Raw genomic sequence first — 18450 nt, forward strand, 5'->3', positions numbered from 1 at the left:
TAAATCCGTAGCCTCGGTGGGTGACTTGGGGATATAATCCTCAATGATGACTTCACTATTTGATGATGATGAATAGCAAGGGTTATTTATCTCTTTTGGCTGAGTAAGGTACTCGTAATCAATGTTCCATCCAGTCGGAACAATGTCTTCAAGAGAGATTTTTGAACTTTCAAGAGCGGAGTATTTCACCATGTAGTCAAATTTTCCGCTTGGTTCTCCTAATGTATCCCAGGTTTCTTTGGGGATAGGAGGAACTTCTTCTGATGAACCATGACTTCTGGTGGTGAAGCTGTTGGTAACTTCATCACTGCTTGGTTGAGTCTTATTTTCAGATCCTTTAGTCGGATAACAGCAAGGTGAATCAGACTCTGGTAGGGAAATGTATCCTGCTCTGTGGAGATAGGATAGCCATTCCTCTTCATCGGTGTTTTCCGTACCGATGGTATTGACTGTTTGTTAAACAGGTTGAAGAAAACCTCCACTGCGGAAAGTTTCTTGAATTGGGAGAACTACCTCAATTCCTTGAGTAGCCTTTAATGATGTTGGCAAGAAACCAACCCCTGTTCTGTTTTTGTTGTTGGTAGGAATATTAATGTGCCCCCAACTGTAACACCCTTCTAAACCCCGTGGCAATTTTTAAACAATTATATCAGAGTAAAACATAAACACAAGGGTGCCACAATTATATAAAATAAATAAACCAATCATGGTCAAGTCATGCTTCATTAGGAAACGGTTAACCAATCGTAATTATTTTTATCACAGCGGAATAAAAAAAATTATCAAATACGTCCAATGGAATCATAATCCAACACCAATAAAGTAGATTAATTTCATAAAACTCTATAACTATCGTTCCTCAGTGTTACCGATCAGAGCATGACCGACACGACCCAACATAAACGGATAAACTCTATGAGTCATCCTCACCAAGCACTAATGCCGCTACTCCTCAATCTGAAAATGACAACATGTAAGGGTGAGTCTCATTCTCAATTAGTAAATATTATGCAATTCATAAGCAACAAGCACCATAATATACCGTTCACCCAATTATACATATTCAGATTCACATCCATTATTAATTCACACAATAATAGATTACAACACACTCTACAGAAATCCATACAATCATATTATGACAAAATGCATATGACACAACTGACACTATGCATGTGGTACCAATAAACCGTGGAATCAATCCACCTAACTGATCTACGCCTCATCGAGATACGGCCCACCGACATAATTTCCACACAATGGGAAATATGTCCACCAACGATCCAAACATCACCGGGATCCAACATCAATGCATATGAATGAATGAAACACATATAACAGACTTAAAACACACCGAATCACGATGAACAACTCATCTCAACACCACATCACCGATTAAGTATGTACATGTTTTCAACATCATTCAAATAGTCATGCATCCCTCACAATCATAATAACAAGTCACAACCAATTCATCATCACATCAAACACATTGTCATACCTATCTCATATGCACACAATGTCCAATTCTCATCAAGTAATTAAATCGAGTTTTTAAAGAAATAAAGTAGGATATTACCAATATTCATCATTCATCATATAAAACATTTAATTACTTGCACAACACCCAAAACGGCACTAAGAAATGATTCATGGATCATAAGATACGTTATTTTGAAGTTTGGAAAAATTCACACACAGCAAGGTTCGCTCAGCGGAGCAAGGCAGAAGCGAAATCCTTCAGACCCCCGCTCAGCGGACCTCAAGCGACGTCAAACAGGAGCGAACTACGTTGGGACCTCCGCTCAGCGGACCCCCCTCCGCTCAGCGGACCTACGATTTCAGCAAACCCCAAGTCTGCAACAGACCCTGCGATTTCACATCCGTTTCACCCAAAAACGATTCCAGACATCACATACAGGCATATAATCATCATACATTCAATTATACACCATAAAACATCATCCAAACTCATTATTAACCAAATAGTTCACACAGTTATCATCAATTCAATCCAATTTTAACACCCTAACCTAACAATCCCAATATCTAATTGAACCAAACCATACATCAATCTACCTATCACCTAAGACCACATAAGAGATACTAAAAGGAAGAGTCCCCCCTTACCTCGATGAATTTCTTGAATGCTCTCCTTCCGGTTTCACGTTCTTGCCTCTTTCTCTTCTCTTGCTCTTTTCACGTGTTCTTCCTTTCTCCCCAAATGGTTCCTTTTTTCTTATTTTATGAAAAATAAAATAAAATAAATTAACCACAACTTAGTAAAAGGCCTAACTAATTAGCACCCCTCTTTTACTATCACCACACCATAAGCCCAATAGCTCTTACTCCATCATTTTTCAATTAAATCCAATTTAAATTCTAAAATTCCAATTATTTAATTTAAATCCAAATTAAATTAATAAACTGAAATTATGGGTGTTACAACTCTCCCCCACTAAAAGAGTTTTCGTCCTCGAAAACATACCTTAGACGAAAAGTTCCGGGTAAGAGTCCTTCATCTGGCTCTCTAACTCCCATGTAACATTTCCACCGGCTGGTCCTCCCCAAACCACTTTCACCGTTGCTATATCTTTACCTCGCAACTGCTTCACTTTACGATCTTCAATCCTCATAGGTAACATCTCTACAGTCAGATTATCTTGCACCTGTATATCATCTACCTGAATTTCATGAGACGGATCCGCAATGTATTTCCTCAACTGAGATACATGGAACACATCATGCAAATTAGCGAGTGCAGGCGGTAAAGCAACCTGATAAGCAACCTTCCCAATCTTCTTAGTAATCTGAAATGGACCAATGAAACGCGGAGTTAACTTCTTCGACTTCAAGGCTCTCCCAATACCAGTCATCGGAGTAACTCGCATGAATACATGATCTCCTTCCTTAAATTCAATATCCGTCCTTCTTTTGTCATGGTAACTCTTCTGACGACTCTGAGAAGCTCTCATCTTTTCCTGAATCATCTTGATCTTTTCTATAGTTTGTTGCACAATCTCCGGTCCAACCACCGTATTTTCTCCAGATTCGCACCAACACAAAGGTGTTCTACATCTCCTACCATACAATGCTTCAAACGGAGCCATACCAATACTCGAATGATAACTATTGTTGTAGGTAAACTCAACCAAAGGTAAATAACTATCCCAAGCACCACCTTTTTCTAATACACAAGCTCGTAGCAAATCCTCTAACGATTGAATCGTTCTCTCCGTCTGACCATCTGTCTGCGGGTGATAAGCAGAGCTCAACCTCAACTTAGTACCTAAGGCTTCCTGCAATCCTGTCCAGAACTTAGAAGTAAATCTCGGATCTCTATCCGACACAATACTAGCTAGAACACCATGCAAACTCACTATCTTCTCAACATACAACTGAGCCAACTTCTCCATCGGATAATCCATTCTTATTGGAATAAAGTGAGCAGATTTCGTCAACCGGTCTACAATAACCCAGATAGAATCACAATTCCTGCCCGTTCTAGGTAAAACAGATACAAAGTCCATAGAAATTCCATCCCACTTCCAATCCGGAACAAACAACGGTTCCATCAATCCAGACGGTTTCTGATGCTCAATTTTCGACTTCTGAAAAATTAAGCAAGCATAAACAAACTCTGCAATTTCTTTCTTCATTCCAGGCCACCAAAATAACTTCTTCAAATGATGATACATCTTGGTAGCACCAGGATGAATGCTCAATCCACTCCGGTGTCCTTCTTCCATAATACTCTTTATGATCTCAGCAACATCGGGTACACACACTCGGTCTCCAAAACTTATGACACCATTCTCGTCAATTCGGAATTCACCTCCTCGACCTTGGTTAATCAATGTCAACTAATCTACCAATCCAACGTCAGATTTCTGTCCGTTTCTAATTTCTCCAAGGATACTATTAGTTAACTTTAACATTCCCAACTTAACGCTATTAGAAGTACTTTTGCATACTAAACTCAAATCTCGGAATTGTTCAATTAAATCCAATTCTCGCACCATTACCATAGACATATGCAATGACTTCCTGCTCAATGCATCAGCAACAACATTTGCTTTACCAGGATGGTAATTCAAACCGAAATCATAGTCCTTCAAAAATTCTAACCATCTTCTCTGTCTCATATTGAGCTCTTTCTGATCGAAGAGATACTTCAGACTCTTATGATCGCTGAATACCTCAAATCGAGAACCATAGAGATAATGTCTTTACAACTTCAACACAAACACCACAGCCGCCAATTCCAAACCATTAGTTGGATAATTCCTTTCATGAATTTTCAACTGTCTTGAAGCATAGGCCACTACCTGCTTATCTTGCATCAAAACACCACCTAAACCCATCAGTGAAGCATCACAGTACACATTAAAAGACTTCGCTGGATTAGGCAAAATTAAGATCGGAGCACTTGTCAACCTCTTCTTCAACTCTTGAAAACCTTTTTCACATTCTGAATCCCATACAAATACTTTTCCTTTTCTTGTTAACTTAGTCATTGGTAATGCCAACTTCGAAAATCCCTCAATGAACTTTCTATAGTAACCTGCCAGACCAAGAAAACTACGAATCTCTGAAGCATTCTTCGGCGTCTCCCACTGAGATACCGCTTCTACCTTCATAGGATCCACTGCGATATCGTCCTTCGTAATTACATGGCCAAGAAAACTTACTTCCTTCAACCAGAATTCGCATTTAGACAATTTCGCATACAATTTCTTCTCCTTCAATAACTCCAACACCACTCTTAAATGATCTGCATGTTCTTCATCACTCTTCGAGTAAATCAGAATGTCGTCAATGAACACTACCACGAACTTGTCAAGATACAGGTGAAATATCCTGTTCATATACCCCATGAAAACACCAGGTGCATTAGTAACACCAAATGGCATAACAGAATATTCATAGTGTCCATACCTCGTTCGGAATGCCGTCTTCTGAATATCTTCTGCCTTCACACGAATTTGGTGATATCCAGACCTCAGATCAATCTTGCTAAACACACAAGCTCCAACCAACTGGTCCATCAAGTCGTCAATCCTCGGCAAAGGGTATCGATTCTTGATTGTCACTTTGTTCAATTGTCTATAATCAACACATAGCCTCATTGAACCTTCTTTCTTCTTAACCAACAGTACCGGCGCACCCCACGGTGACACACTAGGACGAATAAACTTCTTCTCCAACAATTCTTCTAACTGTTTCTTCAGTTCAGCCAATTCTGATGCTGACATGCGATACGGTGCCATCGACACAGGACTAGTTCCAAGAATCAATTCTATAGCAAACTCCACTTCTCTTTCAGGTGGCAACTCACTAACATCTTCTGGAAACACTTCCGGATACTCATTCACTACCCGTAGCTCACCAGTGTTATCGCTCCCTTTCACTTCCATCGAGGAGCACAACATAAATACCACCGCTCCATCATTGATAGCCAAATTCATCTGTTTGACTGACATAGTCAAATCCTCAACACTAACCTCTTCAGGAAAGATAACCGTCTTCGTAAAACAATTGATATGAACTCGATTAAATTGCAACCAGTTCATCCCTAAAATGACGTCAAGTCCTTCAAGAGGAAGGCATACTAAATCCATTCCAAACTTCCTACCAAATATGTCAACAGGACAGTTCAAACAAGCAATAGAAGTAGTTACTGAACCCGACGCAGGAGTGTCAATAACCATACTCCCATGAAAAACAGATATTTCTAATCCCAATCGTTTAGCACAATCAATTGAAATGAACAAATGAGTCGCTCCAGTATCTATAATAGCAACTAAAGGTGTGTCATGGATAAAACACGTACCTTTAATTAGACGATCTTCTGGAGTAGTCTCTGGCCCAGACAAGGCAAAGACTTTTCCACCAACCTGATCCTTCTTCGGTTTAGTGCAGTGCGGACTGATGTGACCCTCTTCGCCGCAATTGTAGCAAGTCACAATCTTCATCCTACAATCTGAAGCAATATGACCCGCCTTACCACACTTGAAGCATTTCTTCTCTCCACTCTTGCACTCATTCCTTCTATGCCCAGTCTCACCACAATTGTAGCACCTAACGGGAGCACCAGAATCTCCCCCACTAGGCCTCTTCCAATCCCCAGCTCTAGGATTTCCTCTACCATATGGCTTACCTCTATCCATAGGCTTCTTACCTTTCTTGTCAACCAACTCGCGAGAGTGAGATGACTTCAGCTTAAGGTTATCCTCTTCGAAGATCCTACTACAGTCCACCAAATCGACAAATCGCCGAATTCTCTGGTACCTGATCCCTTGCTTGATCTCATCACGAAGACCATTCTCAAACTTGATGCACTTTGAGAACTCACTAGCCTCGTCATTGTTGTAGTGAACGTAGTACTTCGCCAACTCGACAAATTTTGAAGCATACTCTGGTACCGTCATATTACCCTGAGTCAGCTCCAAAAACTCAATCTCCTTCCTGCCTCGAACGTCTTCGGGAAAATACCTCCTCAGAAACTCTCTCTTGAACACAGCCCAGGAAACAGCTACACCATCAGCATCCAATTCAGCCCTGGTAGCCCTCCACCAGTCATCAGCTTCTTCGGACAACATATGAGTACCATACCTCACTTTCAGGTTCTCAGCATAATCAATGACTCTGAAAATCCTCTCGATCTCCTTAAGCCATTTCTGAGCACCTTCAGGATCATGTGTGCCCTTGAACAACGGAGGATTGTTCCGCTGGAAACTGTTCAGCTGCCTGTCAGCACCAATACCAGCTCCATTGACATTCCCTCCCAATACACCAGCAATCATGCCCAGAGCCTCAACAATTGCATCGTCGTTTCTTCCTCCTCTTCCAGCCATTGTTCTGCTAAATAAAAAACAATATTCATTAGAACAAGATGTATCGATAGTGTCAACCTTACACTATTCGCATACGAGGGATTAATTGACACTAAGACTCTGACTCAAACGACCGACTATGCTCTGATACCACTATTTTAACACCCTTTTAAACCCCGCGGCAATTTTTAAACAATTATATCAGAGTAAAACATAAACACAAGGGTGCCACAATTATATAAAATAAATAAACCAATCATGGTCAAGTCATGCTTCATTAGGAAACGGTTCACCAATCGTAATTATTTTTATCACAGCGGAATAAGAAACATTATCAAATACGTCCAATGGAATCATAATCCAACACCAATAAAGTAGATTAATTTCATAAAACTCTATAACTATCGTTCCCCAGTGTTACAGATCAGAGCATGACCGACACGACCCAACATAAACGGATAAACTCTATGAGTCATCCTCACCAAGCACTAATGCCGCTACTCCTCAATCTGAAAATGACAACATGTAAGGGTGAGTCTCATTCTCAATTAGTAAATATTATGCAATTCATAAGTGATCAGTGCATTTTGATGCACATTCCTTTATGTTTGTACTTAGGCATTTCTATGGTTTGATTTGTTTATTTTTCTATTTTATTATGTTTTTATATTTTAATTCATTTTTATTGTTATTTGATTTTCGTATTTAATTTTCAGCTTTAGCAGTCTGCACGGAAACGATCATAACTGGAGTTCCAGGAGTCCGATTGAGGCGTTCTAATAATCGACGGAAAGCTAAGAGAAAGATCTACAACTTTCGTGTTGGAGTCAAAGTCAGATTCGGAGCGCATATTTTCCAGAATTTCGTTTGAAGTTGCAGCATTAGTTTTATTTAGTTTTGGATAATTAGTTTTGGGCCTGGGTTATGTTTGTTTGACCCAGTTGGGTTATGACCCGAATTTCCTTTTGTCTTCTCTTTAGTCTAGGTCTGGCCGTACATCGGGATATCACTTTTTACTTTTCACCAAATAATTTGGAAAGCTTTGTACGAATGATGAGGAACTAATCCCCGAAGGCAATTTCTGCTGGTTACGGTTTCCAATACTTTGAGGTTTTTAATCTTTAATCCAATTTCTTTTCCCTTTCGATATTAATCTATATGTCTTGTTTGCTTAATTCGAGTTATATAGAATATTATTGATTTATACCGATTGATTTATGTTCCTTGACTTTTATCGTACTTTATCGTTGCTTAATCGTTAAAGTGTGTATGTTAGAATCACGTTTGCTTAATTCGTGATTATGCTTAATCCGTTTGCTTTATTCGGAAAATAGGAATGAAATCTTATAATGTCAATTTCGCTTGTTAATTGATGTTGTGATCGGTAGGGGAATAGAATCCGCTTAGGGGATTGAAGTTTATTGAACCAATGATAAGTCGGTAACCGAATCAGTAGAATTGTCGTTTTAGCTTATTCAGATAATCACTTTTTCATAATAACTTATTTTCTGCATTTTTATAACTGAACATGAAACAACCCCCCCTTAATTCGAATTCCATTAGTTAATAATAATTCAAGAATCCTTGAGAGACGATACTCGAGTTACCGTTACCGTCGTCACTACAGTTTTACAAATTAACTCGTTTTTGATCCGCGCGCGACAGCGGATCAAATTGGCGCCGTTGCCGGGGATTCTTGTTATTATTAATCATTTTTTAGAGTCATAGGTTTAGTGTTCTCTCGTTTAGGCCGTAGTTTCCTCACGGTTTTGGCCAATTCGCGTTTTTGAGTCGAAAAAACATTTTTTTTGAAAATTAAGTCTGATCGATAATCTGTTTTTGCCTACTGGGAGCAGAAAAATTTTGCGATCAATACGCCCTTACTCTAGAAGAGTAAGGGAATTCGACCCCAAATCGCCAAATTCATCGTTTTTCTATTTTTAATGAATTTTTTACTGTTTTCATAGAGTCGAAAAAATCCAAAAAAATTACCAAAATTCTTATTTGTCTTAACTAGATTAAATTTTGTGTTTTTATATTTTTCTGAATTTATTTTAATAGTTTTCCTTCTTTTTATTTGTTTTTGCCTGTATGGGACATAACTGATATTTTTGTGTTTGTTGAAACCATGGCTGAACAAAGAACTTTGACGCAGTTGGCTGCCCCTGATGCTAACTACAATGGTTTATGCATTGAGTATCCTGCGGCTGATGCACCTTTTGAGTTGGAATATGGTTTAACACATTTGTTGCCTAGGTTTAATGGTTTTGTAGGTGAGGATCCGCATATGCATCTGAATGAATTTCAGGTTGTGTGCTCTGAACCTTCAGAACCTTCACTAGAGGATATTGTCAAACAAATGGCTGCAAATAATCTTCAGTATCAACAACAAATAGATTCTACTCTTCAGACTTTGCAAACACAAATTGGACAACTTGCCACTTTATTGAATGCCATGCAGCAAGCTCAAGGATCAAACCAACAACCCTTGGAAGAGCATTCTGTTTTTCAAATAGAGTTGCTTTCTGAAACTGTTGATGATACTTGTACTTATTTGCTTGCATCTGATTTTCCATCACTGTCTGATTTTGATGACGTTTACTCATGTTCTGATTGTACTGACACTAACATTTGTGTTGTATGTGCTGAGATTGACGCTGCCTTACAGGGTAACATATTTACTATAGGTGAAGTTCTTATCAATGAAGTTGTTCATGCAGCTGATACTCTTGACATCCCGACAACCTCAAGCACTCCTTCCATTGAGCAACCACCTTTCCCCGAGCTGAAGCAACTTCCTGAAAATTTGAAATACGCTTATTTAGAGAGTAATGAAAAACTCCCGATTATAATTTCTTCTAAACTTTATTTTGATCAAGAAAGTAAGTTTTTGCAGGTTTTGAAGAAGCATAAGAAAGGAATTGGATGGACCTTGGATGACATTTATGATAGTAGTTCGTCCATGTGTGTGCATAGGATCTCACTTGAAGATGTAGCAAAAGTAGTGAGGCAGCCCCATAACCTTTGGTTCCTTGATGTTGTGAAAGATGAGAGCACCTTCACGTGCCCATTTGACACTTTTACTTTTAGAAGAACATTCTTTGATCCTGGAATAAAAGGCGAAGGAGCTAAGCCACTTTTTAAGGACGATGAGCATTACCGAAAGTTACTCCATGAGAGCCCCATTTTGGAAGAAGAGAATATAGAAGATCTCTCTTTGGGAAAGGCAGCTTATGTGATCACTTATCCTCCATGACTCATCGGGTGTGTTCTTTCCTTTCTCTCACTCTTATTTTATATATTTATGTTCTTTCATTGAGGACAATGTATGTCTTAAGTGTGGGGGAAAGAATCATTTATTTGTTTTGTTTTCTTTCAATTTTTTATTTGTTTTTGTTAGTATTTTGTTTAATTTCAATCAATAAAAAAATGCATCTTCTTGAAAGTTTTGGGCTACAGACTGATTTGAGTCGAGTTTGCGGAAACTTGGGAAAAATTCACAAGATCGGTATCGTTCTAACACCGTAAGTCTCCTGCATATGGAAATTGATTTGAATTTGTTATTATGTTTTAGCCTTAATTTCTCATTCTTTGACAGCTCTTGAGTAGTTTATTTCAGCAGTCGGCACCATCTCTCACACACTTTACGCAAGAAGCCGATGAATATAAGTGAATGTTCCGAAAAGAAAAGAAAAAAAAAGAGAAAAGAAAAAGGTAATACACCTTCTAAGTTTGGTAATCCTCACCCGGTCACTTAACCCAACGGTTGTATAATCTTCAAAAAAAATTTCAAAACTCTTTGTTAGTTGGTTCAGCGGTTTCTGGTGCTGAACTTGGTAGGGAGGATTACGGTCCGATCCCCCGCAACTACATCTGAGTAAGCAAAGGGTTATGCCACGCAAGTACCGGAACCCCGTGCAAAAGGATCAGAGTCACTAACCGGTTGTCCTGCTATAAGTGTGTGGAGATAACAGGCTTAATGTGATTGCGCCGGAATGAAAAAGAGCAAAAAGGATGAGTAAGTTAGGCTATGGTATAATAATATGATTTGAATTGGTTTGTGTATTTAGGAGCCTTATGTCTGCATATCTGTGGTTAGTGTTCTTACGATGTCCTTAGTGTGCAAGATTAGTACCTGTCGATGCAAACTTACCCAAAGAAGATTTGTAGCCTAGGATGAGTAACTGTTGATGTATTTCTGCTTTCTTTTCATTTTGCTCGGAGTGCAAAAGTTCAAGTGTGGGGGAATTTGATCAGTGCATTTTGATGCACATTCCTTTATGTTTGTACTTAGGCATTTCTATGGTTTGATTTGTTTATTTTTCTATTTTATTATGTTTTTATATTTTAATTCATTTTTATTGTTATTTGATTTTCGTATTTAATTTTCAGCTTTAGCAGTCTGCACGGAAACGATCATAACTGGAGTTCCAGGAGTCCGATTGAGGCGTTCTAATAATCGACGGAAAGCTAAGAGAAAGATCTACAACTTTCGTGTTGGAGTCAAAGTCAGATTCGGAGCGCATATTTTCCAGAATTTCGTTTGAAGTTGCAGCATTAGTTTTATTTAGTTTTGGATAATTAGTTTTGGGCCTGGGTTATGTTTGTTTGACCCAGTTGGGTTATGACCCGAATTTCCTTTTGTCTTCTCTTTAGTCTAGGTCTGGCCGTACATCGGGATATCACTTTTTACTTTTCACCAAATAATTTGGAAAGCTTTGTACGAATGATGAGGAACTAATCCCCGAAGGCAATTTCTGCTGGTTACGGTTTCCAATACTTTGAGGTTTTTAATCTTTAATCCAATTTCTTTTCCCTTTCGATATTAATCTATATGTCTTGTTTGCTTAATTCGAGTTATATAGAATATTATTGATTTATACCGATTGATTTATGTTCCTTGACTTTTATCGTACTTTATCGTTGCTTAATCGTTAAAGTGTGTATGTTAGAATCACGTTTGCTTAATTCGTGATTGTGCTTAATCCGTTTGCTTTATTCGGAAAATAGGAATGAAATCTTATAATGTCAATTTCGCTTGTTAATTGATGTTGTGATCGGTAGGGGAATAGAATCCGCTTAGGGGATTGAAGTTTATTGAACCAATGATAAGTCGGTAACCGAATCAATAGAATTGTCGTTTTAGCTTATTCAGATAATCACTTTTTCATAATAACTTATTTTCTGCATTTTTATAACTGAACACGAAACAACCCCCCCTTAATTCGAATTCCATTAGTTAATAATAATTTAAGAATCCTTGAGAGACGATACTCGAGTTACCGTTACCGTCGTTACTACAGTTTTACAAATTAACTCGTTTTTGATCCGCGCGCGACAGCGGATCAATAAGCAACAAGCATCATAATATACCGTTCACCCAATTATACATATTCAGATTCACATCCATTATTAATTCACACAATAATAGATTACAACACACTCTAAAGAAATCCATACAATCATATTATGACAAAATGCATATGACACAACTGACACTATGCATGTGGTACCAATAAACCGTGGAATCAATCCACCTAACCGATCTACGCCTCATCGAGATACGGCCCACCGACACAATTTCCACACAATGGGAAATATGTCCACCAATGATCCAAACATCACCGGGATCCAACATCAATGCATATGAATGAATGAAACACATATAACATACTTAAAACACACCGAATCACGATGAACAACTCATCTCAACACCACATCACCGATTAAGTATGTACATGTTTTCAACACCATTCAAATAGTCATGCATCCCTCACAATCATAATAACAAGTCATAACCAATTCATCATCACATCAAACACATTGTCATACCTATCTCATATGCACACAATGTCCAATTCTCATCAAGTAATTAAATCGAGTTTTTAAAGAAATAAAGTAGGATATTACCAATATTCATCATTCATCATATAAAACATTTAATTACTTGCACAACGCCCAAAACGGCACTAAGAAATGATTCATGGATCATAAGATACGTTATTTTGAAGTTTGAAAAAATTCACACACAGCAAGGTTCGCTCAGCGGAGCAAGGCAGAAGCGAAATCCTTCAGACCCCCGCTCAGCGGACCTCAAGCGACGTCAAACAGGAGCGAACTACGTTGGGACCTCCGCTCAGCGGACCCCCCTCCGCTCAGCGGACCTGCGATTTCAGCAAACCCCAAGTCTGCGACATACCCTACGATTTCACATCCTTTTCACCCAAAAACGATTCCAGACATCACATACAGGCATATAATCATCATACATTCAATTATACACCATAAAACATCATCCAAACTCATTATTAACCAAATAGTTCACACAGTTATCATCAATTCAATCCAATTTTAACACCCTAACCTAACAATCCCAATATCTAATTGAACCAAACCATACATCAATCTACCTATCACCTAAGACCACATAAGAGATACTAAAAGGAAGAGTCCCCCCTTACCTCGATGAATTTCTTGAATGCTCTCCTTCCGGTTTCACGTTCTTGCCTCTTTCTCTTCTCTTGCTCTTTTCACGTGTTCTTCCTTTCTCCCCAAATGGTTCCTTTTTTCTTATTTTATGAAAAATAAAATAAAATAAATTAACCACAACTTAGTAAAAGGCCTAACTAATTAGCACCCCTCTTTTACTATCACCATACCATAAGCCCAATAGCTCTTACTCCATCATTTTTCAATTAAATCCAATTTAAATTCTAAAATTTCAATTATTTAATTTAAATCCAAATTAAATTAATAAACTGAAATTATGGGTGTTACACCAACCACTGGTAGTGCCATCTTTTACAACTTGGATTGCATCTTTGTATGAAGAAATAGACGCTGCTTTCTCCTTTCCTTTTTCCTTATCCAAGGAAAGTGCTTAGAATTTAGTTCCAGTGACTTCTTTTGGTTCTATGTCGGAGAATGATGACAGGTTGCTGACGATCAGAGCTCGTTCTCTACATATGGTTACCAATTTGTCATTTCTTATGAACTTCAGTTTCTGATGAAGTGTTGAAGTAATTGCCTCAGCCTCATGAATCCATGGGCGACCTAGCAAACAACTGTATTGTGCTGGGATATCCATAACTTGGAAAGTGATTTTGAACGTCTAAGGTCCAATAGTTATGGGAAGATCTACTTCTCCAAAAACTGACTTCCTTGATCCATCAAATGCTTTGACGATGACGTGACTGTCCCTTAGCGAGAAATCCTTGAAGGATAATATTGACAATGTTGATTTGGGCATGACGTTGAGAGAGGATCCATTGTCTATTAGGACTCCTGTGAGTATATCATTCATGCAGCCAAGTGAGATGTGAAGTGGAAGATTATGGTCCACTCCTTCTTCAGGAAGATCTTCATCACAGAAACTCAGTTTAGTTCCTGCGGAAATGTTGGCAACGATGTTGTTTAATTGTCCTACAGTAACGCCAGGTTCTACGAAAGCTTGTTCCAAAACTTTCTGTAGAGCTTCCCTATGAGCCTTAGAACTCAATAGTAGGGAGAGAACAGATATCCTAGACGGAATATGTAGCAGCTGGTCTACAATGTTGTATTCACTCCTCTAGATTAATTTCAAGATCTCATCATTTTCTTTCGCTTAAACAGCATTGGTCAGATGATTGTCTTGCTTATGTGGTGCTTCATCCGAAGGTTTCTCCACATTTTCTGTTGTTCTGTTGAAGACTCGTCCACCTCTGGTGACTCGACTAACATCAGCAATGTTGACAACAGACGGTAATGGTATTTCCTTACCATTTTCAATGAATGTAGCATTGTACTTGTATGGTATAGCCTTGCTGGACTCATACGGTACAGGACCTGGTAAGTAGATGACTAATGGAGCCATTGCTGTCTTCCTGCTGTCATACTTGACTTGCATTGGTTCAACTTGATTAATTTGAGGAGATACGGTAAAGACTTCGTCATCTTCTCTGTTGGCAGAAACTGTAATGTTATTATCATCCATCAGTTTCTGAATGTCGTTGCGAACGCGCAAACATCCTCGTGAATTTCTTCGACAAATTCTGCATCTACTATAAGGATGGAAATCCGTTCCAAAGTAGGCAAGTCCATTTAAAGTCTTATGGAACCTGACTACCGATCCTTCGAGAGCTTCAACTTTGTAGATCTTGTACTCTCCTGGACATCCTTGAAACATGTTGATGTCGTACTCAGTTTTGACTCGGATGTATTGAATCCATCCCAAATCCATCTGTTCTTGTAATGCATCTTGAACTACAACACATCCTTGATTATTCTTTGGACAAATTTCACATGTGAAGTAGTTGTGAGGTGGTACATGGCCGTACCCAGCTTGTCTAGCATGCATCTTGACAAGATTCTCCCCTATCTGACGAATATCGTAGATTTGAATGACGTTGGGGTGTTGGTCTATCAGATTTTCTGAAGCTTCTTTATGCTGCGGTAAAGGATTTGCTTGGACGTTAGGATTAGTATCTTTGAAGGATAGCATTCCGCTCTTCACTAATCTTTGAACGTCAATCTTGAAAGGGAAACAATTCTCAATGTTGTGACCTGGTGCCCCCTGATGATAGGGACAAGATTGGTTTGCCTTGAACCAAGGTGAAGATTCATTTGCAGGATTTGGAGGACTCCTTGTCTGAATGAGTCCTTTGGCCAGTAATGTTGGAAACAATTCCGCATACGGCATTGGTACGGGGTCAAAGGCAGGATACCTTGGAGCCCGATTGTTGTTGAAATTTGGAGGTCGAACCTGCTGCTGAGGTTATTGTGACCTTTGTTGAAATGGTTGTTGAGAAACCTGAGGTTGGTAAGCTGGTGCTGAGTTAACAACCGGAGTTATTGTAGCAACTTGAGGTGGAAACTTCTTCTTTGCTTTGTGCAAGACATTGTTGACATCTTGATCCTTTTTCTTCTGGAAAGAACTTCCATACTTCCTTGGACCAATAGAAGATTCCGGTTCTTTGTTCGAGTGTCCTTCTCGAACTGCTTCTTCTAAACGTACGCCCATGTTTACCATCTCAGTAAAGTCACTAGGGGCGCTGGCAACCATTCGTCCGTTGTAAAATGGACTCAAAGTCTTGAGATAGATTTTCGTCATTTCTTTCTCTTCAAGTGGAGGACAAATTTGAGCAGCAACTTCACGCCATCTCTGAGCGTATTCCTTGAAGCTTTCTCTATCCTTTTGAGTCATGGCCCGGAGTTGATCTCTGTCGGGAGCCATATCCAGATTGTACTTATACTGTTTGACGAAGGCCTCTCCGAGTTCTCGAAAAGTACGAATCTCTGAACTGTCCAAGTTCATGTACCATTTAAGTGCAGCACCAGTCAGGCTGTCTTGAAAATAATGAATGAGCAATTGTTGATTATCAGTCTGAGTTGACATCCTTCGAGCGTACATCACGAGGTGACTTTGTGGGCATGAATTCCCTTTGTACTTCTCGAAATCTGGTACTTTGAATTTGTGAGGAATCTTAACATTTGGAACCAGACAGAGGTCTGCAGCATTCTTTCCAAATAAATCTTGTCCTCGGAGAGTCTTGAGTTCCTTCTGCATTTGCAGAAACTGTTCCTGGAACTCGTCCAATCTTTCATACACGCCAGCGTCCTCACTGGGTGCGTGATGATATACTTGTCCGCCCGGTGGAGGAAAAGTATGCATAATCGGCTGTGGAGAAGCCATGACAGCAGATCTTGGAATATCAGCGTTCTGTTGCGTATAACCCGTAGCTGTTGCTCTTGGAACTTCAATTTCCAGAGGTCTGTAACCCTCCGGTGGATGCATATCCATTGTGACCCTTGGAACTTCAGAAACTGGGGGTATGTACCCGTCTGGAATAAAGTTATACGGAATGCCTCAAGGTCGGTTGGGTGGCATGGTATACTGAGGAATAGGAGTAGAAACAATCTCGGAAACCACAGTCCTTTGTGGTTCTTCTGGCGTTGGTCGATTTTGTGCAACTACCAGGGCTTCTACCATACTATTGAGCCTTTCAACAGCATCTTTGAGAGTAGTAACCGCTTCTCTGAGTTCTCCATTCTCTTGCTCTAAGTCGTCCATTCTTTTCTTGCGACTTGAACGAGTGTTGTATGAATGAGACAGCTTGAACGCCTTTGTTCTTCACCTCCTTCTCCTCCTCTCTTTGTTCTAACATCTTCTTCTGTTTCTTAGGCTGAGCGTTCTCTGACGTAAGCTAATCGATGATCCACGAAGCAGGAGGGATATGATGAGAAAGTGACAATTGTATCACTTGTCGATCGAGTACTTCAAGTAACCCATCCTTCCTTCTTAGGATGTTCTGAATCTCAACATTTTTCGTGTTGAGAGTCTTGAGTTCCTTCTGCATTTGCATAAACTGTTCCTGGAACTCGTCCAATCTTTCATACACGCCAGCGTCCTCACTAGGAGCGTGATGATATACTTGTCCGCCCGGTGGAGGAAAAGTATGCATAATCGACTGTGGAGAAGCCATGAAAGCAGATCTTGGAATCTCAGCGTTCTGTTGCGCATAACCCATAGCTGTTGCTCTTGGAACTTCAATTTCCAGAGGTCTATAACCCTCTGATGGATACATATCCATTGTGACCCTTGGAACTTCAGAAACTAGGGGTATGTACCCGTCTGGAATAAAGTTATATGGCATGCCCCAAGGTCGGTTGGGTGGCATGCTATACTGAGGAATAGGAGTAGAAACAATCTCGGAAACCACAGTCCTATGTGGTTCTTCTGGCGTTGGTCGATTCTGTGCAACTACCAGGGCTTCTACCATACTATTGAGCCTTTCAACAGCATCTTTGAGAGTAGTAACCTCTTTTCTGAGTTCTCCATTCTCTTGCTCTAAGTCGTCCATTCTTTTCTTGCGACTTGAACGAGTGTTGTATGAATGAGACAGCTTGAACGCCTTTGTTCTTCACCTCCTTCTCCTCTCTTGATTCTAACATCTTCTTCTGTTTCTTAAGCTGAGCGTTCTCTGACGTAAGCTGGTCGATGATCCAGGAAGCAGGAGGGATATGATGAGAAAGTGACGAATGTATCACTTGTCGATCGAGTACTTCGAGTAACTCATCCTTCCTTCTTAGGATGTTCTGAATCTCAACATTTTCCGTGTTGACGATTCGATACTTGTTCCTCCAAGCATTCCTTTCTTGGCATACCTTGTTTAATGCCGCTTGCAGTTTCTCAACAACGGTGGAGAAAAGGAATATTGGTTCCCTTAGGGGAATAGGCTCTTGATGTTGATATGGCATCCTGAGCTTAAATGCCCTGACGCGTACCCATTGAAGGTAAGGATCCAGGGAGATGCAAAGATGTTTTCCTAACAATCTTCTCCCTTTTGTGTGAACAAGACGCCAGGCTTGGACAATTTCCTTCTTTAGCATGTTACCATGATCGTTGATGTTCTTGAAGAACAGACCCTCCAATTGAATACTACTTGGTATGGTTTTCATGGGATAGCCGTATTGACGACGGGCTAAAGCTGGATTATAGCTGATTCCTCCCTTAGTTCCAATAAGGGGTACGTTGGGATAACTTCCACAACTGAAGATGATCTTGGTTTCGTCGTTGTTAGGACTACACCAATCAATGTTCGAATGAGTGAGGGACATGATTTTTTGTGACCAGTGA

Source organism: Vicia villosa, unplaced genomic scaffold (assembly GCF_029867415.1).
Source record: "Vicia villosa cultivar HV-30 ecotype Madison, WI unplaced genomic scaffold, Vvil1.0 ctg.000437F_1_1, whole genome shotgun sequence".
NCBI classification, from domain to species: domain Eukaryota; kingdom Viridiplantae; phylum Streptophyta; class Magnoliopsida; order Fabales; family Fabaceae; genus Vicia; species Vicia villosa.